This window comes from Argopecten irradians, chromosome 12, assembly GCF_041381155.1.
Source record: "Argopecten irradians isolate NY chromosome 12, Ai_NY, whole genome shotgun sequence".
Lineage (NCBI taxonomy): Eukaryota > Metazoa > Mollusca > Bivalvia > Pectinida > Pectinidae > Argopecten > Argopecten irradians.
In genome coordinates this window covers 1,047,445-1,071,328 of record NC_091145.1, presented here as the reverse complement: position 1 = coordinate 1,071,328, position 23,884 = coordinate 1,047,445, and positions in this window count along the sequence as shown.

The following is a 23,884-nucleotide window of genomic DNA, read 5'->3' as shown; positions in this document are numbered from 1 at the left end:
TTTAGCAAAACTTTGTACCAATCATCCTTATACAGTGTAGATGTGCGTAATCTGTTTTGGAACATGATAACTCCACGTTTTTAGCTCACCTGCCCGAAGGGTAAGTGAGCTTATGCCGTGGTGCGGTGTCTGTCGTCTGTCCATCTAGCATCAACATTTCCCTTTAAACACCTTCTTCTCCAGAAGTAGGAGACCTGATATTACAGCATGCTGGGATGAATTCAGAGCTACAAAGTTTGTTCATTCAAGGTCACAGGAGTCAATTAAGCTAAAATACTTATATGTCTTCTTGTCAATAACCAAGAGGCCTAAAGACCCGATATTGGGCCTGTTACATGCTGGGATGAAGGGCGATCAATTTTATTTTACCTTTTATGTCGCCTGCAACGCATATTTGGTATATTGCTTTATATCAATGAGATCTCGGATTGCTTTGATACTGGTAAAAATCCGTTAATATTTGCAAGAGTTACGAGACTTTAAAATAGCGAAACAGATAATTTCTTGGTTTCCATGCGATAACTAATATTTATTATCTGATTTCCACAAAATTTTGTATATTGCATTATACCAATGAAATATCTGATTGCTTTGATACTTATCAAAATCCGTCAATATTTGCAAGAGTTACAGGACCTTAAAATCGTCAAAACAAATAATATCAGTTTTCCGCTCAATAACTTTTGTATTTATTGTCCAATTTCAACCAAATTATGTACATACTGCTATATATCACTGAGATCTTTGATGGGTTTGGTTCTGGTCAAAATCCGTCAATATTTGCAAAAGTTACCAGACTTTATACTTTCACCTAGTTATTAACAATATTTTTAACTGTAAATCACTATTTTTATTATGTTTTAAACTGCTGCGCAGGCAACACATCCACATCCGTGGAGCTCTTGTTTGTTGTTTACTGGTGTGTAAATTTCATTGGTTGGACTGATATTTTAAATTGACGCGTGCTAGCGACGTGTTGAAATATCTGTACAACAAATGCAGTTTACACTCCAGTAAACAACAAAAAATAATAAATCATTCCTTATATTTACATTTCAACCTACTGTTTCTTTTAAATTTAATGTTCTAATAAAATAAAACTATGTTTTTTTTGTCAACATTATACTATACTATAACAGCCAGTCAATTGATGGAATCCAGGAACAGCTGGCTCCAATTTGGCGGCAAATGTTGTCAAGTTGAGAAAGAACACAAAATGTAGTTCCATTATAACAGAGTATCTTTTTATTCTATTGATGCAATATTTCTCAAATACTTTATTTTCTGAAATATAATTTAAGATATCAATTACATTCAAATTGTTTAATTGAAGAATTACAAATACATAAACAATATAGGCCAAATCTGATGCGCATTAACACTACTTGTGGAATTCAGTGTTCTGGTGTATGAATTCTTGCACGACAATATGGTGGCTGATTACGGCCATCTCGTGTTGTTGTGTGTGTCGCCTTGTCGTGTTGTCGAGTTGTCGCGGTCTCAAACTGCGACAACCCGAGATTTAACAGTTAAAATGTCGACTTGTCGCGTTTTCGAACCGCGACAAGTCGACAACACGACAAGTCGACAACACGACAAGTCGACATTTCAAACACGCTAATTAGCGCGTACAGATTCTCGTGTTGTCGCGGTAAAATGTCGACTTGTCGTGTTGTCGAGTTGTCGACTTGTCGTGTTGTCGTCTTGTCGTGTTGTCGACTTGTCGCGGTTCGAAAACGCGACAAGTCGACATTTTAACTGTTAAATCTCGGGTTGTCGCAGTTTGAGACCGCGACAACTCGACAAGGCGACAACACGACAAGGCGACAACACAACAACACGAGATGGCCGTAATCAGCCACCATACGACAACGACTGCGTTTACACAAGTGATTTCCCAGTTGGTCATCCTCGATACTCTAGGGGTTCCGATCACTTACGATCTCTACACCCCTGGACTATCTCATCGTAAAACTGGAGGCAACAGAACAGAACAGGTAATTTAGTCCTTTGATGTACATCAAAAGAGCCGTATAACGGTACACTGTGGTTGACTGTGTGGCTTTGAAGTTGGGAGTCGCTCTCTCTGTAGTCTTCAAAGGAAATCTTTGCTGGTCTGTGATTGGTCAAATATTTTCAGCTGAGCTGCCTTCAATTTCACTATGAGATAGTCCAGGGGTGTAGAGATCGTAAGTGATCGGAACCCCTGGAGTATAGAGGATGCCAGTTGGTAAGCTTATATAGCAAAGAAAAAAGGGAAATGTAAATATCATCTTTTAAAACAACAAAGAGGCACCTGACATTAGGCCTGTGACATGCTGGGATGAAGGACTACAATGTTTGTTCAAATGAATGACCTTGACCTTCATTGAAATTTACAGGGGTCAAATAGGCTAAAGTCTTTAAACGACTTCTTGTGAATAACCTTGAGACCTAAAGACCTGATATTAGGCCTGTGACATGCTGGGATAAGTAGGCTACCAAGTATGTTCAAATGAATGAAGGTCACAGGGGTCAAATTGGCTAAAATCTATAAACAACATCTTTGTTGCCAAGAGGACTAAAAACCTGATATTGGGCCTGTGACATGTTGGGATTAAGGGCTGCCAAGTTTGTTAAAGGATTTGTGCAGCCAAAATTTTTTTTTTTGATAATACGTCAGGATATTGCTTTGGATGAATGAAAAATCAAGTCCCACCCAACGAATCGTCTAGCTTTTAGCGCTATCGGTTGATTTTGGTCGTGATTTACGGGTAGTGTCGACTACGGTTCAGAGATAATGAGCTAGGCGGTCACGTGGTCTTATGATGTCAGAGTAGTCCGCGGCTACACAAGGTAAGCCTAGTACTATACATTTATACAGCATATATACGTATACGTTAGATCTACAATTTGAGTTTTTCGAGTAAATGGTTATTCTAGCTTTATGATGTAGATATTTTCAGTTTCAAAACATTCCATTTACACCATTTCAAACATTCAAACAAGTATATATCTAACTTTAGATTAGATAATCAGTCCACTTTGATAACGATATCAAAATGATGTTCGGATCAGTCTGGACTGAGATTTAGATAGAATATTAATATTATGTAAATTTCTGTGTAATTAAAAACAGTATAATGTAACACTATCTTTTTACGAGTAAAATCACAAAAATAAGCATGAATATATCTATAATGCGTGTTTTTATTTCAAACTTCTGCTATAACGATGCAAACACGGCATAGTTTTTGAGTAAAAATAAAATGTGGACGGTTGTCAGTTATGTGATATTGGAGTAGCAGTACAGGGCCCGGCACCATAAAACTATACTCAGACAGATATTTTACTCAAGTATATGATTTGACTGGTCAGCGAACAGCGGTCAAGGTGAGTGGTCACGGTTGTACCACTCTCCTCAGGTAATCTGTAATTTCTCGAATTTTCGATGCGCATCATCGTTACAAATTTGCATGTAGCATTAGTAAGTTATTATGAAGCAAATGTGATGTTCTAATGACTTTTATCTGCATAGTATAAGGCGAAATTTGACTTTACAAAATGTGAGTGATACGTATATACAGACATTGAAGAGTGACCAGTGAAGCGTTAACCCTGTCGACCGTACTGAACTGTACTCTCGCTGTCAGTGTACAGGTAAATCGTGTATACAAGAGATATTATGGACCTCTGTGTACTTTTCTAATATGGCTAAGAATAAAGAACTTTTGCAAAATCTGTCTGATTTCAACGAAGAATTAGACGAATCAAGTATGACGTCAACTCAAATCGACAAAAACGTTCACACCTTGATAACCGAAATAGCCGGAGGACGCGACAAAAAGAAATTCAAAGAAAAAGTTCGATCTGTTTATAAAAATCAGCCAGATAGCTTATCCTATGTAAGACAATCGTTATACGACAAGGCATTGGTAAGGAAGCCTGAAACACCTTCAGGTACACTCGTTAAAAGGACAAACGCGGGAAATTCTTCAGCAGTTGAAAAATATCTCGAAGATATCTACACGTTGTTCAACTATTTAGACGGAACTGTTGAAATAGGAGAAGTTCGTAACTTACTAACCTACAAAGACAGGCATCGTTCAATTTGTGAAACCAATGATTCTGTACTTAATGTAAGTACCTCAGTAGATGGAGTATTGAGTCAATCGCCGAACGCGCAAGTTGTAAACGACGATATACACAAATTCACACACGGAGAAAGTAGTATTACAACAGAACATGGAATACAGACATTCGCTGATTTAGCAATACTTATTGTCGGCATGAGAGGTGAAATAATGGATCAGCTCAGTGATATAGACAATGCAAATCGACACCTCATACGCGAGCTGCGCGACGAAATACGTGGTCTACGTGAGACAATTAGGGTTAAGGATAAGACGATAAACGCTTTGGAACGAAGGATGGAATTTGTACAAAATACTCTTGACCAAAAGATGGAACACGGCGATAAAGGTACGTACGCAGAGGTCACTGCCAGCAACAAACAAGTAAGGACAGATGCCTCCAAATCGAACACAACTATGGCTATCAGTCAACATGGAACAAATTCGCCAACGAAGGAACCGTCAGTTTGTCTGAATAGAGGCAGTTCAGCCGATGAACCGTCGCGCTATAGTAACAGTAAGAGCAACAGTAATAGTGAAAATGGTGTGATCAGACAGAGCCGAGATAATCAATGTAAAAAAGTTGATAGTGAACACCGCAATGCCCAACAGAATCAGTCTTCTGAGGAGAAAAAGACATCCGCTTACGAGTTTCGCGGCGTGCGTCGTAAAGCTAGAAGCAAACGACTCTTAATGTCACGCATTACTGCAGATGGCTCAACAGATGAAGTTGAGAATTCAGTGAAGGCATACGCGGCGGAAGGAGGGGTTAAAGTGACTATGATGCGAGTAATAAAGTTTTGGAACACAGACGATCCAACGTATACAGCACGTATAAATGTATCCGAAGATAGTTTTGAAACGGCATTGGATCCTTACTTTTGGCCCGATGGCGTTCTCGTACGCGAATGGGAGGATCGTGTCGACAACCGATATGGAAGCCGCGAAGGTGAATGGTCGAGAAGGAAAAATCGCCGATTTGACAATCAATATTCATGGTGATAAAGTATGTTACATTGGTGTGGTTCTTATTTATCCTCACCGTGAAGCTTCTTACGTGGAACACTCGTGGGGTAATGTATGGAGCCCCATTGCTCGCTGATATTTTGAGAGATACAGACATTGCTGTTATTACCGAGCACTGGTTACTTCCAGAACAGCTCAACTTTCTCGATACTATTGACAGTAATTTTGAATCTTTCGGACGCAGCGATACACGAATTCCTATCGAATTGGAACTGAGGACGCATCCGCGAGGGTTTGGTGGAATTGCGATACTGTGGAACAAATGTTTGAAGGTATCTCCTCTTCTTAATGAAGGAAACGATCGCATTATAGGCGCGTCGATACAACTCGATGACAAATCGTTTGTATATGTGTTTGGTGTTTTGATGCCGTCAACTAACTTATCGATGGTTTTATATCGAGAAACTCTTCAGACTTTAAATGATTTATACCAGTTATATATTGAACAAGGGCAAGTTATAATTCTTGGAGACTTTAATGGACACATATCTGAACGCTTCGGTAAAAAGAATATGCGCGAAACCAACGACAGAGGAGCACTCATTGAAACTTTCATCACTGAGAATTATCTCGTATCGGTCAACTCACAAGAATGGTCGAAGGGCGGCAATGTAACGTACGTTTCATGGGATGGATTGAATAGTTCACTGATTGACCATATTTTAATAGAAGCACAATACATCGACAATGTAACACAATGTGTTATACACGACGATCATTTTCTAAACGCGTCAGATCATCTTCCTGTGTCCTTTGAACTCCGATGCGCAATACGAAACAAGCCTCGAAACACTTCGACTACGGCAATACATTGGGGGAAAATATCCTCAGAACAGAAAATCGTTTACACTGAGAAAGTCTCGCAGTCGATCAAAAAGGTTATCAATAATTACGAGAAAAACTGTAATGAGCTTGACAGTTTCGTACAGGACATTGTCTGTGTTATCAATGATGCATCGAAAACGCTGCCAGTTAAGCGATATCGTAAATACTTAAAACCCTACTGGAATTTTGGAAGTGTCAGACAATATCACAGGAACATGAGGCAATTCCGTAGAGCTTGGATAGAGAATGGTCGTCCGCGCGGTATGGAACATACAGTGTACAAAGACTACAAGAATTCTAAAAAATATTTTCGTAACGCATTAAAAGAAGCAAGAGAACTTTACGAACAACAGCAGCTCGATAAGCTACAGGAAGCGGCCGAAATCGATGTCGGCACATTCTACAAGGTCGTGCGCGCACGTAGATGTTCAGATAAAAAAGGTTCAGGACTAAAAGTTGAAGATAAAATTATTCGTGACTCCGATGAACTGAGGAATGTGTGGTGTGAGCATTACAGGCAACTAGCTCTACCATCTGAGGAAAATGATTTTGATGATATTCATAAGATCAGGGTACAAATGGATATTCAGAACATGGTTGTAAATAGCTATGAGAATGAAGATGGCATTTGTGGTCGCTCAATAACTTTAAGAGAAGCTGAAGCAGCAGTCAGAAGTATGCAAAATGGTAAAGCCGCAGGCCACGACGGCATAGTAATCGAACATATCCGTTATGGCGGCAAAAGCCTACTAGAAGCGATTGTTATGTTGTTTAACCAAATACTAATCAAAGAGGAATATCCCGATCATTTTAAAAAAGGCATAGTTATAACACTATTCAAAGGCGGAAATAAAGATAAACTGAACAAAAACAACTACAGAGACATTACATTAACATCGGTTCTACAAAGTTATTTGAAAAAATTCTTTACCAACGCATATCAGCTCGTTGTGCCGAAATTCAGTTTCCACATAAATTACAACAAGGATTCAGACAGGAATGTGGCAGTATATGGCCGCATTCACGGTAAAGGAATCAATCTGTCATTACATCGAAAATGGGTCCAACGTATTCGCAGCTTTCCTGGACAATGCCAAAGCATTTAATAGTGTATGGATAGACGGGCTTCTACACAAAGTGTACAACTTAGGTTTCAATGGAAAATTCTGGAGAATATTAAACAATTCATTTCAAAACGTAACATCACGCGTATTATTTGAAGGTAAACTGAGCGAACCCTATCCGGTCAAGCAAGGGGTCGGTCAAGGGAGAACATTGTCAGCCTGGATGTTTCTCGTTATGATAAATGATCTTGCGCGTGACCTTGATGACGCAAAATTTGGCCTACATATTCAGACATTACACGTTCCTTGTGTTTTGTTAGCCGACGACACTCTCGTATTGGCAGGTAGTATTGCAAATCTACAAGCTCAACTTAATATCGTTAGTGCCTATGCTAAAACCTGGAGGCTAAACTATAACTCTTGCAAATCTTCGCTGATGCAATTTTCTCACAAGAAACGAAATGCCAGTTACCCTACAGCAGTGTGCTCACTTGGAGGCGCAATAATAGAATGGACTAACTCGAAAGTTTACGCGGGAATTACCTTTTGTTCTGACCTTAAAGCTGACGTTGGCATAGTAAACGCGTGTAACAAAGGTAGACGGAACCTCAACAGTTTAATAAGTGTAGGTATTTATCCTGGCGGGTTAAACCCTCTAAAAAGTGCAAATCTCATTAAGGCAATTATCATACCAGGTATGTCTCTATGGATGTGAACTTTGGGCGAATACTACGCAGAAATCGAATGATATATTGAATACAACAATACGGTACGCTGCGCGAAGATGCCAAAGCTTTGAGAAAACATCACCCTCAGCTATAACTGCCAGGGCTATAGATCTACCTGACGATATATGGTCGGATGTGGAAGTTAGGAAACTGTATCTATGGAACAAGCTGTGTCGTGCTAAGTCGTCTTTTGTTTGGAAAACTCTCTTTATTATTCGTTTATGTACATTTATGTTTACGCCACAAAAACTTAGAAACGTCAGCTTTATCGTGGATATCCTCGACACAATGGTGAAATTTAGCATTGAAGCCTTCTTCTTTGACTTTGTTATCTCCGGTGAATTTTATAGAGAATTTCAGTGGAAATCGTTCATTAAAAACGCAGTGACAAATTTTTACTTTGATATATGGTCGGAAAAATGTAAAAATCGTCCTAATTTATCATATTATAAGGCAGTTCACCATTTTCTCGGACCAAATCCCTTATGGGATTTAACACTGAAATTTCCAAAAAATACGTGGAAAATCTGTGAATTGGTCAAACTTTCGTACCGGGTTGAGCTTAACGATGCAATTTGCAAACTGTGCAACAAACGAGTGGACAATGACGTAAAACATTTCTTAGTTGAGTGTCCATCACTGTACAAAAGCAGGGACAACTTATATGATCAAATTGTAAACTGTATTAGCGTAGAGAAATACGTTAGTTTTGACACATTAGAGCCAGATGAAAAGTGTTCATTCATTCTTGGTGGAAGGACACTTATTCAATTGGAGGATATCGAATGGCAGAATATGATGGTTGCTCTAAGCAATGCAGTGGAAGGGATGCTTACGGAGATGAATGTACTCCTCAATGACTGAGTTCTTGTAATTATAATGTAAATACGTCCGTTTTGCAGTTAAATTGAAATGTTAAAATGACATGTACGCAATCTCGATTCAGAGGAAATAAAGAATGTCTGTCTGTCTGTCTGTCATAGACTTGAGTAAAAAATCTGAGAAAGTTTTATGGTGCCGAGCCCCGATCTTATACCGAAAATAATATGTATATCTATATTGTTGCCTTTGAAACTTTATCCATAACGTTTACTAAAAAGCAGACATACAACATTAATATTTCTGATATATGATTTTAGATACAGTATAAGTGTAGATTTAAAAAAAAATTATTAAAGATTATGCTAATCCTTAAAATAGCCTATTCATTGTCGATCCTTTTGTAGATCATACCGAGATTTTAATAGTGTGATATATGAACATACTTAGTGATATTTAAATAAGTATATTTACTATTTAGTGTGGTAATGCTGTAACCCTTCTTGTATGACTATACATGTAGATTCGAAACGGTGAAAATACATGCTTAGAATTCTTGCTTATACCTTAGAAATTACGGAAGATTGCTATATGCCACGATTACGTTATTACAGTACTTGACTGGAATAACTTTTAAGGTTAAACCTTTAGTTGAAATAGTTCTTAGAACCATTTTTGTTTCTGAATAAGTCAACTTCCATTATTATTTTATCTGTGTACGACATATATATATATATGTGTGTGTGTGTCATATATATTCCTAGGTATGATCAGGGATATTTCATTTCCATTTGCTTTTACATCTTCATTTTAAAATGGAGGTGACAATAAAATACCTAGAGCATTGATGTACGGGGTTTCCATAATTCAAATCACAATCCAATTAACGGATGTCCAAGCCTGATTGACAGTAAGACAATACCAAATACCCGATATAGTCCACCGAATAGCAAATTGCCCGCGGCCAGGTAATTACAGGTGAGTTCGATGAATGGTGTTGCGTACAGGTAAACAACATCATGGTCCTGGTATTACATAATCATCAAACCAAAGACATGGCTAATTATATATCTATATCGTTGTATCTATTCGTATATCGATTAAAAATTGAACGCGACCGTACTGTCTTAAAAAATAGTTTGTTTTTTTATAATATCAAAAATAAATTCTTTCTACCTCATGTTGAAACGCATTACGGTATTGTAATACATGTATCTCAATGTATTCGGTTAGAAACACACAACTCAATGTTTGTAATGATCAATCATCAGTGTGTACGTAATTCAAGCATCATATCCTCGATGCTTTAATCAAGGATTTCTTTACTTGTTACGTAAAATTTCATTTTACAGTCACAAACTTTGCAATTCACAATGTATCAAAGAAACAGACTACAGGAAAATATTATCTAATTAAAGCTTATTCGTTGCTGAATTCCTCGACAAAAAAAAATCCGAAACTTTTATTTCTGTGCGGATTTTCTTTCATAATTACACGAAGATACCTGCTATTAGAGCATAAATTAGAGTATTTGAAACATCGAACTTCACTCTTTTAGTTATTTACATTCGAGCCAAAGTTATTGTACGATTAACTTCACTCAAAAGTCATCATAAAAAATCGTTGATCGGCTTTTCCTGTGACCGTCGATATAAGTGATAGCACATCAGTTAGTCACGGACTATTGTGACGTCACACGCTTTAGAGCTAGAAAATATGCATAGTCGGGTGGTCAGAAAATTTGACCCCGATATCGACGGCTTACGGCCGCGGGTTATACCGGTCACGCGCGGTACGGAGAGGTTTCTACACGTGCTAATAAAGCCATTTCCAGCATAAACTGAAATTATCATTTTTGACTGCACAAATCCTTTAAAGCGAATAGTCGGGCAAAGGAAACCAGTCTAAATGCGTTCTTTGGCCTTCCAAAAGTCATTGTATACCATAATGATGGTCAAGTTCTGCTTACGGTGTCCAGTTTTGACCATTGAAATTTTGGGGAAGCCCCGTGTAAATTTAGCACAGTTCTAAATATAAATTCGTCAAACTCTTTGAAAACGAGGCTGCGTGGAAATGTCAACATGGACATGTGTTTCGATTCTCAGTTGTGTCGGTTTCGTTTCGTGTGATAAACCACTAATGCGGTATGTAAATTGTTGTTTTGAGATGATACATTTGATGCAAATGAAGTATTCTTACATTAATGACAATGCTTTGTAATCATTTTTCGATAAAAGCATCTTTATACATGGAAATCGACACAAATATTCGGCCGATGCCAAGATGGGGCCCCGGCAAGGGGCGATTATTGCAGCATCGCATTCGTCGTATAAATACAAATAATCGTAACATAATTTCCCATTTAAAACCACACGAAAACGTTCCATACAACGTCCATGCATGTAGCTGTCAAAGATGTGAAAATAAATTAGCTCATACATAGATATTTTACAAGTACAATATATGTGTTCAATTATTCGTGTAGTTTTTTGCAGAGATTTAATTAAATTATCTATGTCTCTGTTCTTTTTTGTAAACAATATTTGAGTTCTGGAGAGAGATGACATGAATGTCCAGCTGGAAGGAAAGAAACTTTTATGATGTAAACGTACATTCCATGTAGCTGCTATAGAATTACAACTAGGAAATTCTCTCAAACATTGATAATATTTAATTCTTCACATTCATGTAGGCCTATATGCTGTGAGAATTAACACATCATATATATTTCCAGAAAACATATAGGCCTACATGTATGTTACTTTCCTTTTCTGTTGTTTCCTGTTCTTTTTTGTGCTCTGGAGAAAAAGATGATTGAGTTGGAAGAAAAGTTATTAATAAGAGAAATGTGTACCACAGTACTTTGTCTGTAGCCGAGGGGTTCTATACCGTTTTAATAGTCCAGTAATTAATAATTAAATTGAAAATTTCAAAATTAAGATGAAATTGTAAATACCATTTTTGAATGAAGTGGTTCCCCTCCTTTGAGAGTACACACATCCTCTATACTCCAGGGGTTCCGATCACTTACGATCTCTACACCCCTGGACTATCTCATAGTGAAATTGAAGGCAGCTCAGCTGAAAATATTTGACCAATCACAGACCAGCAAAGATTTCCTTTGAAGACTACAGAGAGAGCGACTCCCAACTTCAAAGCCACACAGTCAACCACAGTGTACCGTTATAAGGCTCTTTTGATGTACATCAAAGGACTAAATAACCTGTTCTGTTCTGTTGCCTCCAGTTTTACGATGAGATAGTCCAGGGGTGTAAAGATCGTAAGTGATCGGAACCCCTGGAGTATCGAGGATGGAGTACACAGTGTGTATACCCTTTTTGGTTTTTAGGAATAATACCTGAATAGGAACCTGAAATAACATGACAATCAATCAGGTATGTGTGTGTTGGGGGGGGGGGGGGGGGGCTAAAAGACAGAAGAATCATGAGGTTGGGAAGGTTGTAACTTGGGTGGGGGGTTGAAATATAGAAGAAATAGCTACAGATAACTGGAAGTGGAAGGGTGCTTTATCATTGATCTGGTCATTGCATATTTGGGGTTTACATGGCTTTTTTTTGGTTATTTAGTCTCATTGATTTTGGAGCAACTTTGAATCCATATGGTACTGTATATCTTTCTTTTTTCCATGTGTAGCTATTTCTTCTGTATTTCACCCCCCCCCCCCCCCCGCCAAGTCACAACTTCCCAATAGGTACCACTTTTTTTGTTTAGAACTCAAATCAAAGACAGATGTACATAGTACTACATACTACATTTTAGTCTATGTGTTTGTAATCACTGTTACTACAGTATTAATACATAAATGGTCTATGTACAAGTTACACATAGACAATAAATGTGAAATTTGGTTCAGACAAAAAGATTTGTAACATTTCAGATAACTTGCTAGTTTTATGGTTTTATTTATATGTTGAGTCTACTCTCTTGTAAAGTAGAATTTAGAAATCATAAGACAATGGTATCTATATTGCTATATGTAAAAAAAAATCCATATATTTTAAAAGTAATTGAAAAGCTATCTCACAAGCCCTGACAAACAAATGGGCAGGCATATGGATGCAAGAATTATAATCGCTGAATCTAGAGGACTAATATAAACAAATATTTCTACAAAGTTAAACAATGAAAAAGTATTGCATCATAATTTTATTTAATGATTACAGTTGAAAGGAAATTTAATAAATTAATACTGTTTAAATGTTCTGTTCATGATCTTCTAGGTCCATATTGGTAAAGTTTACTTTCAAGAGCACTCAAATCGACATTCTTCAGTCTTCATATGATGCTAATTGTATGTATATGTATACATGTACATACACTTGTATACAGGTCCAAGGGATGAAATTTCTGTATTCATGTCACTACGCATGCATGGTGCCTGAAAAAAAGAACCAACAATTTTTTATATCTGTTGAATATGACAAAAATTGAAATGATCAATTTCAAATATATATAAATGAATAAATGTAGGTTCATTCTACAGGTTTTTTTTATTTTAGAGAAAACATTTTATAAGTTGTGAATGTGTCACTGATGCATTTGATAGAATCAAATATTGTTTCAAAAAAGATACAAAATTCATTATCTATAGTTCCAACAAAAATTCAGAATAATTATAAATGATACATGGCTGCAGTACATTTCAACTCTGTAAAGTTTGTCATATACACATGAACCAGGCACAGTTGTAATATACAAACACTATTTATTATTATTATGACCAGAAATAATACTGTATGCGTCCTCCAAATATATCTAAAGAACAAGCTAAAACCTACATGTACATATGTATATGTGTATATCAGAACATATACAATACAATTTTACCAACTCACCTACAATGTAAATCCTACATACAATGTATGTGTATAACACTACCAGAACATGTACAGAACAATAATTTACAAATTAAAAATCTATAAATATATACATCAGAACTGTATGAATTGACCGGTAGCATAATATTATAGATTAATTGAAACAAATCTTAGCTTGATAATGCACTAGCGGTTACATTCTAACTGTACATGCACTACAACGGTACATTTTATAAATATACAGGGCATTCATTACCCCTAAGGAGGCCCCACGAAAGAACCGCTGTTTACCCCAGGGTTAAGAGGATGCGTTTTACGCGATTGGGGAACAGGTATGAAACATGTGACCATATGTGACCACTCATTCATGAAAAAATACTGCAAGGGACTATTTACATAATGATCAAAATACGAAGACTCACTCACTATCAGCTGAGCAGGGAGTACCGGGTAGTAGGCCTAGCATCCTCTATACTCCAGGGGTTCCGATCACTTACGATCTCTACATCCCTGGACTATCTCATAGTGAAATTGAAGGCAGCTCAGCTGAAAATATTTGACCAATCACAGACCAGCAAAGATTTCCTTTGAAGACTACAGAGAGAGCGACTCCCCTTCAAAGCCACATAGTCAACCATTATACGGCTCTTTTGATGTACACCAAAGGACTAAATTACCTGTTCTGTTCTGTTGCCTCCAGTTTTACGATGAGATAGTCCAGGGGTGTAGAGATCATAAGTGATCGGAACCCCTGGAGTATCGAGGATGTAGGCCTACGTACCTACAATAGGCCTAGCGGTCCGGAGCCGCGTGCTCGTTTGAACTGTTCTCTTCACTATAACAAGTTTTATCGCACCTCGGACAGAAATGTCCCCAAATGATTGGCGGAGAGCCGTCACGTGGTGACCCCCTAATACTTTATAGGGGGTCAGTAAATTTTATTATGGTGCAATATGGCGGCTGTCGCCCTCGCTTCAAAATTTTAACACATTCTCTTCAACTAAATATACCATTTCTTTACCGTAAAAATATATTTTACTTATTATTTTTTATGTAAAATTCATTTAAAATCGTTTCTATACTTCAAAATAAATGAAACACATTTTTTTTTAAATACGAGTTGCTTCCCCTACGCCAGTTTGAAAGTTGATGACGCGGTGAAAGTCAAACGTAAGAATTCAAGCGTTTTCTTGACTGCGACCATAAACAAATGGAGGGGTTCGTATCTTTAGATCTATCAACCCTCACTCTTCAGCTAATTTATCGGCATTACTTTAAGTGATTATCTCAGCGAGAATGCAGAGATGATCATGTGTCTGCGCTATAAATGTTGGATGGATGTTTGTGTCACTTTTGTTTGTGATGCTTTCAATATACAACCAGTCTGATGTCGCATTGAGGTAGGCCTATTGTGCACTAGGAATGTCGAATTATTGTTCTTCAGGTTCCTTATACAGTTATTTGCAGATTCCGGAAAGAAATACATACATGTAAATAAATACGTAGGCCTACTGTATGCCAAATATTTCAAAATGCGGCGATGTTGTATACTTCGCCAGCATGGTTCAGGTTTGATATCGGATTCCTGAGAAAACAAATAGGAAACAAAGATCTAATGAAACAAATAAATGGTCCTCGATGCGATAAATTCGTTATATAGTCAGTTACTGACCCCCTATAAAGGCATAGAGGGTCAGTAAGAAGTATAGGAGGCTCGGGCTACGCCCTCGCCCCCTATAAATCTTACTGACCCTCTATGCCTTTATAGGGGGTCAGTAACTGACTATATAACTAATATTATCGCACCTCGGACAAAAATGTCCCCAAATGATTGGCGGAGAGCCGTCACGTGGTGACCCCCTATCACTTTATAGGGGGTCAGTAAATTTTATTATGGTGCAATATGGCGGCTCTCGCCCTCGCTTCAAAATTTAAACACATTATCTTCAACTAAATATACCACTTCATTACCGTAAAACTATATATTAATGGATAATTTTTGTGTAAAAATAACTTTAATTGTTTTAATACTTCAAATATTACATGAAATACATTTTTTAAATACGAGTTGCTTCCCCTACGCCAGTTTGAAAGTTGATGACGCGGCGAAAGTCAAACGTAACAATTCAAGCGTTTTCTAGACTGTGATTATAAACAAATGAAGATGTTCGTACCTACAGATCAATCTTCACTCTACAATCAATTTATCGGCATAACCTTTAAGTGATTATCTCAGCGAGAATGCACAGATGATCAAGGAGATTGTGCTTAAAATGTTAGATGGATGTTTGTGTCACTCTTGTTTGTGATGCTTTCAATATACAGACGGTCTGGTGTCGTATATTGAGGTAGGCCTACTGTAGGAATGTCGAAATTATTGTTGATTTATGAATGATTCATTATTCTTCTGCAGATTCCTTATACAGTATATTTGAAAATTCTTAAAAGAAATACATTGATAAATATGTAGCCTAGGCCAATTATTTTAAAAGTGGCGATTGTTTGTTATCATTCGTGCCAGGATGATTTAAGTTTGATTTCAGATTCTTGACCAAACAAATAGGAAACAAAGAATTAATAAAACAAATAAATGGTCCTCGATGCCATAAATTCGTTATATAGTCAGTTACTGACCCCCTATAAAGGCATAGAGGGTCAGTAAGAAGTATAGGAGGCTCGGGCTACGCCCTCGCCCCCTATAAATCTTACTGACCCTCTATGCCTTTATAGGGGGTCAGTAACTGACTTTATAACTAATAATATTAACACTCTCCATGCGTCGTAATGTTTACCGAGTCATTTGTTGGGATTGTCGCTGCTCCATTGCCTTTCCTTACGCATTTTAGGTGAGTCAGTTGGTTGTTTTGGCGGAAACCTTTTGGTTCAAAACTACGGTAGCCATGTTTTGTTTACTACGGAGAGTGGTGGATGTTGCGCATGCGTTAAGATTGAACTGCACTGATAGCCGGTCGGGAGGACGCATTAGGATTCCCATAATAAATTTTAATTTCTTCGCATACAGAGCGACTTTGATGGGAGATTTTATTTTTCTATTTCATAAGAAATGATACTGGATATGTTAACACCATTTTACCGATTTTAGCCCTCTTTGCCCGACTATTCGCTTTAAAATTAATGACCTAATTAAGGTCACATGCATCAAATAGGCTAAAATCTGGAAATGACTTCTTCAAAGACTCTTCATAGATTGAAATTTTTCAAGCCCTCTGCAAAAATTGTTAATTTCATGGCCTTGGGGTTCGAGTTATCCCTGGGTAGGGGTCAAATATACTATAGTTTATGAGGTCATCTGACCTGTGCGTAAACTTTTGCATTTAAAATGCTACTCCTCCTTAACCGCAAAGCGGATTTCAACCATATTTGGTTTGAAACATCATTGACAAAGGACAATCATATTTATATAAATGAGCCGGGTCCGACCCCCAGTGACTTCGTGTGAATAACTAAGAGGCATAGAGACCTGATATTGGGCCTTTGGCATGCTGGGATGAAGGGCTACCAAGTTTGTTCAAATGAATGACCTTGATCTTCATTCAAGGTCACAGGGGTCAAATAAGCTAAAATCATTAAATAATTTCTTTATATAACTAAGACCCTGGGTACTGATAGTCTGCCTGTAACATGCTTGGATAAAGTTTGTTCAAATGAATGACCTTGACCTTCATTCAAGGTCATAGGGAGTAAAATATGCTACAATGGTTAAACATACAACTTACTGTGTAAAAATTCAGATCACTGTTAAGGCCCATTGGGCCTATTGTTTCATTTAAAAGCCTACTCCTTCTTTATAACCCTTGAGTGGATTACAACCATATTTGTCATGAAACATCATTAGGGGAGGACAATCAGATTTTATATAAAGGATCCAGTTACGACCCAGTCATTGGCCAAACTGAAGTATTTGATAAGAAATCACTGTGCCACAACTCAATTTGTTTTATTGTAAAAGTAAGTAAAATCACGGAAATTTATGTCTAATTAGTACCTGAGTGAGTTATATGAATTAAATTATAAGCATTATTGTCGATATGTTTTGGGGTTATGAATATGCAATCGTAAGTTGTATAACTTGTACACTAATTCCTTTTGACTTTGTCCAAATAAAATATGTTTAAACTAAGACAAAAAACGGACGGACATTCTTTTTCATAGACGCTTTACGTCTATGAAGAAATAGACGCTTTACGTCTACGAAGAATGTCCTTCCGTTTTTTGTCTAAGACTTCATAAACATACAAGATATTGAGAATAATGCTTAAATGAATGATTCCTAAAGATGCTCCATCGGCGACAGAGCATAAACGATACTCATCATACGGTGGCTGATTTGTGCCATTTCGTCTTTTCGTCTTTTCGCCCCGAAAAGACGAGAATTAAGAAACCTTAAATTAAAATTAAGTCAAACACGAAAAGACGAAAGTGATACACGCTAATTAGCGACTTTGATTCTCGTCTTTTCGCCTTCAAAATTCTCGTCTTTTTGCCCCGAAAAGGGGCGAAAAGACGAAATTTAACAAACCTTAATTTTCGTCTTTTCGTCTTTTCGCCCCGAAAAGATGAAATTTAACAAACCTTAAATTTCGTCTTTTCTTCTTTTCGCCCCGAAAAGACGAAAATTAACAAACCTTAAATTTCGTCTTTTCGTCTTTTCGCCCCGAAAAGACGAAATTTAACAAACCTTAATTTTCGTCTTTTCGCCCCGAAAAGACGAAAATTAACAAACCTTAATTTTCGTCTTTTCGTCTTTTCGCCCCGAAAAGACGAAATTTAACAAACCTTAATTTTCGTCTTTTCGTCTTTTCGCCCCGAAAAGACGAAAATCAACAAACCTTAATTTTCGTCTTTTCGTCTTTTCGCCCCGAAAAGACGAAAATTAACAAACCTTAAATTTCGTCTTTTCGTCTTTTCGCCCCGAAAAGACGAAAATTAACAAACCTTAATTTTCGTCTTTTCGTCTTTTCGCCTTCCGGTCTGGTGTGGAAGTCATTTTGAAATCTTTTTATCTTAATATTGACTTAATTGTTCAATATAGAAGCATCAAAGTAGTTTATGATAACAATCGATTTATTAAATTGATAGTATTACAAGTATCTTCATCAATAACTAAGATTAGAAGTTTTAAAACAGAAGTCAACATGTTTGTTTACAGCAGTTACGTAGATTTCTCACACGTGGCATATGCCACGTGCCACTAACAGATTCATAATTCCGCAAATCCTTTAGCGTGATTGATACATTTTTTTAAAATTCATTAATATCTTATTTTTTGTGTTCTAATCGCCCTCTTTACCAATTACGCTTATCAAAACGTTGCCGTGTATATGTAAGGACCATAATGAACTTAAGATGCTAAACATAGCACTTACAGGAGTTGCCTCCCCTACACAACTTGAAAAAAAAAGTTGTCGGCGGGTATTATTTGAAAGCGTTTTGGGGCGAAAAGACGAAAAGACGAAAAGACGAGATTTTTGAAGGCGAAAAGACGAAAATTAAAGGCGCTAATTAGCGTGCTTCACTTTCGTCTTTTCGTGTTTGACTTTTCGTCTTTTCGTCTTTTCGGGGCGAAAAGACGAAAAGACGAAAATTAAGGTTTGTTGATTTTCGTCTTTTCGGGGCGAAAAGACGAAAAGACGAAATTTAAGGTTTGTAATTTTCGTCTTTTCGGGGCGAAAAGACGAAAAGACGAAAAGACGAGATTTTTGAAGGCGAAAAGACGAAAATTAAAGGCGCTAATTAGCGTGCTTCACTTTCGTCTTTTCGTGTTTGACTTTTCGTCTTTTCGTCTTTTCGCCGCGAAAAGACGAAATTTAAATTTGTTAATTTTAGGTCTTAATGTCCTATACAAAAATTGTGAATTATATGACCCTGGGGTCTCACGTTTCCGCCTGGGGAGGGGGTTAAGTTTACTATACTTTGTATTGAGAAAACACATTTTTGCGCATTATTTGGTCATTTGTAATAGGAAATGAGTCAAATGTTGTCAGAATTATCAGTATGAGATGGCCATTTAATCCTATTAACAATTTTTCTATGACTGACCCCCAGGGGCCTTAGGTGCGGGGTCAAAAGGGGTCAAATAGGCTAAAACTTTAAAAATCTTCTAAAATTCTGGATATAGTAGAATCAAATGATTATAGATGGAAAGATCTTCAGGGGATTTATAAAAACTGTGAATTATATGACCTTGGGGTCTCACGTTACCCCCTGTGGAGGGGTCAAGTTTACTTTAGTTTATATAGGAAAAACATATTTGTGAACATTATTTGCCCAATTTTCGTAGGAAATTAGTCAAACTTGATTAGAATTATTAGCCTAAGATATAGCATTTTAACATCCATATCCGTCCTCGATGACCCCCTGGGGGACCAGAGGGGCAGGACCAAACAGGGTCAAATTGATTAAAATTTCAAAAAATACTTAAGTTCACAGGTTTGATGGAAGCAAATACTCTTCATAGTCTAAAAAGGTCAAATTTATAAACCACTGACCAACTTCAAGGCCCAGCATAAAGTGTTTATATGTCTTTAATTTGTTTCATTATTTGTTTCATTATACATATATTCTAACTCAGGTGACCGTTAAGGCCCATGGGCCTCTTGTTTCCACTTCTATTAATTATTTTTGATATTTTTGTCTTGAAATAAAATTTGAATCTCAAACTTATAATGGTGTAAAGTAAGTAATTTTTATAACTGATGAAAAATACTTATTTTTCTGCACCTGTTTTGATAGAGAAAAAATACCATTTGTCAGCGGTGGAGCACCTTGAGTAAAATATCACTAACTAATAGAAACAATTCTGTTTCAGATGACCAGAACACCCAGTGCAGGCCCAAGTGTATGCAGTTTTAACTTCATAATCTACTTATTTAACCCAGAAATTTCCCTGCATGATATCTATTACAAGCCGACAAATTAAGGTAGGTACATGTTTGTTAGTCATAATGTAGAAAATGTGGAGAAATTTAGTATTTTTGTGGTTTGTGTTGAACATAAAAAACGAAATTTGGTTCACATGTTATTAGAATCGCTGTCCCATTTACCAACCATGACTATTTCTATCCATAAAACTACTTTGAAAGCTCTAAACTATGAAAGAATGTACCCATGAACATTTCATGTGATATAGTATGATATCTACGGTATTTACTATAAGGTAGATAAGTGATGTTGCCTTCATTTCTGAAATTGAGTGATCTCCCTTGGCACCTAATAGACAACAAATAAACAGAAATTGATTTGGGTACATCAGAAGCATTTTGTCTGACAATTATCTATGCAGAAATACACGAACCACTCATCCCTAAAAGATGAACTTGTGTTCAGCATGTTGACCTCTCAGGGTCACCTGGGAACTCAGTTGGTTCCTGTTAATTAATATAAAGGTCCATTTGTTTTGAAATGACCCATTTGGGACTTAAAAAGGTAGGTGGTCTTAATGTACAGTGTGTGTGTGTGAGGTAGTGGTCTTAATGTACAGTGTGTGTGTGTCTGTGGTAGGTGGTCTTAATGTACATTGTGTGTATCTGAGGTAGGTGGTCTTAATGTACAGTGTGTGTGTCTGAGGTAGGTGGTCTTAATGTACAGTGTGTGTGTCTGAGGTAGGTGGTCTTAATGTACAGTGTGTGTGTCTGAGGTAGGTGGTCTTAATGTACAGTGTGTGTGTGTCTGAGGTAGGTGGTCTTAATGTACAGTGTGTGTGTCTGAGGTAGGTGGTCTTAATGTACAGTGTGTGTGTCTGAGGTAGGTGGTCTTAATATACAGTGTGTGTCTGTCTGAGGTAGGTGGTCTAAATGTACAGTGTGTGTGTCTGAGGTAGGTGGTCTTAATGTACAGTGAGTGTGTCTGATGTAGGTGGTCTTAATATACAGGGTGTGTATGTCTGAGGTAGGTGGTCTTAATGTACAGTGTGTGTGTGTCTGAGGTAAATGGTCTTAATGTACAGTGTGTGTGTCTGAGGTAGGTGGTCTTAATGTACAGTGTGTGTGTCTGAGGTAGGTGGTCTTAATGTACAGTGTGTATGTCTGAGGTAGGTGGTCTTAATGTACAGTGAGTGTGTCTGATATAAGTGGTCTTAATATACAGTGTGTGTGTGTCTGCGGTAGGTGGTCTTAATGTACAGTGTGTGTGTGTCTGAGGTAGGTGGTCTTTATGTACAGTGTGTGTGTGTCTGAGGTAAATGGTCTTAATGTACAGTGTGTGTGTCTGAGGTAGGTGGTCTTAATGTACAGTGAGTGTGTCTGATGTAGGTGGTCTTAATATACAGTGTGTGTGTGTCTGAAGTAGGTGGTCTTAATGTACAGTGAGTGTGTCTGATGTAGGTGGTCTTAATATACAGTGTGTGTGTGTGTCTGAGGTAGGTGGTCTTTATGTACAGTGTTTGTGTCTGAGGTAGGTGGTCTTAATATATATATTGTGTGTGTCTGAGGTAGGTGAAGTCATGCAACAACACCATTACATATATTGACATTAATTCTGTAGATTATGTAGGGTTTACAATCGGTAATGTAAGTTGTGGGACATAGGATGACAGCAGACTGTTCAATATTTGATTGTCTGTGTCATTGAACCAGTAATAATATGCTTTTATGATGAAATACTCTCAAGCTTTATTGTTCGTCAACATTATTTTGCATAATAAACTTTCATCATTCGGTTCAAATTATAAGTTGATTATCATTCGGTTACAAAATCACCCATTTGTATAAGAAAATTATGCCTTTGATCATACAGGAACAAATTAAAAAAAAATATTAGTTCTACAGTAACCTGAAATATGTATGACTATCAGATATTATCAGGTTCTAAGTGGACATCACTACAAACATGTAGCAGATCCAAACCTTTAAAACGTGATTTTTGTGTCCTATCAGGAAGGGTTCATTTGTGCCATTCCATTCAAAGTTGATATGAAGACAGAGGCATCTATGTCATATCCTCAAAGTACAAGTAAATATAAATTGTTTCGTTGGATTCTTGGATTGTTATCGACATATTACCACAAACCCTCCACCTCTGGGATGCAATTTCGAATCTCATGTGGGGCACTGCTAGGTACTGACTGCTGGTCAGTGGTTTTTATCGTAGTACTCCGGCTTTCCTCCTCCAACAAACCTGGCACGTCCTTATAATGACCCTGCCTGTTAATGGGACATTAAACTATTAAAACCAAAGCATAAGGATTTTTTTGAAAAGTTTTTTTATGAAAGAGTGAAGAAATCTAGGGTGAAATGCTGAATCTGTTAAAGTGTTTGTTCAGGAAACTCTTTTTTATTGATTAATACACGTTATTTGATGGAGTAGGATTTCTGAGCACAGCAGTAAACAATCAGATGAATGAAGCCATTTTATTGATAATTTTTTTGTTCAACTGTTGGTCATAAAAATATTCAGTTTGAGTCTGAATTAAATGCTCATATCACATTTGATTACAATAACAAACTCAAATTTTAGTACAATCGTTCTACATAATATTTCATGTATATGTAAAGTTTAATCATCAGATTGGATTATAGTGACAAGTTGAGGAATCAAACTGACAGTCTGTACGGATCCTAGTGTTGTCAGATCTGATTGGACAGTTTCCTGCTATTGTTATGTAAGGTCTTCAGTGTGATGTTTTCTCTAAATCTTTTGCTCTATCATTCAGTATTATCAGGGAAATTAGAACTGTTACTGACAGAGCATAAAATTTCTGGAATTGGTAAAGCACCCCACAAAAGGTGGTTGGTAGTGGTGGACTGTGTATGTCACAAGTGTAATTGGATGGCCCATCAGAATCCCCTCTAACAGGGTTGAGGTTCATTGATGGGGTACTTGAGCAACTGTCCAGATTGTACAATTTACTATTGATCGGAGCTTCTGAGTGATGGTTAAGATTTCTGTGTAGGTACTTGGTCAAAGCATCGAAGAAGCATTGAATATGGCTGATAATCATATTGATTTCAGTTTCTACATGCTTAGTGTGTAGTTGTTCACATAGAGATAGAAGTCAGTGCACGGAAATATGGTTATATTTGCTGTATTCTATTCTGTATAACCAACATTCTGTGATACAATAGTGTAGAATAAGGAAGATGATCTGGGTAAACACATTTTGAGGACTAACATGTCTTCCCTATAGACAATGTATTTCTTGATATGTTTGTCACCTTTGAGATGTTTTATACAAGTGGACCCAGTAGATTCACACTAGGGGGAGATAACCTACCACCCTTACATTCATACTAGGGGGAGATAATCTACCACCCTAACATTGACACTAGGGGGAGATAATCTACAATCCTAACATTGACACTAGGGGGAGATAATCTACCACCCTAACATTGACACTAGGAGAAGATAATCTACCACCCTAACATTGACACTAGGGGGAGATAATCTACCATCCTAACATTAACACTAAGGGGGATAACCTACCACCCTAACATTGACACTAGGAGAAGATAATC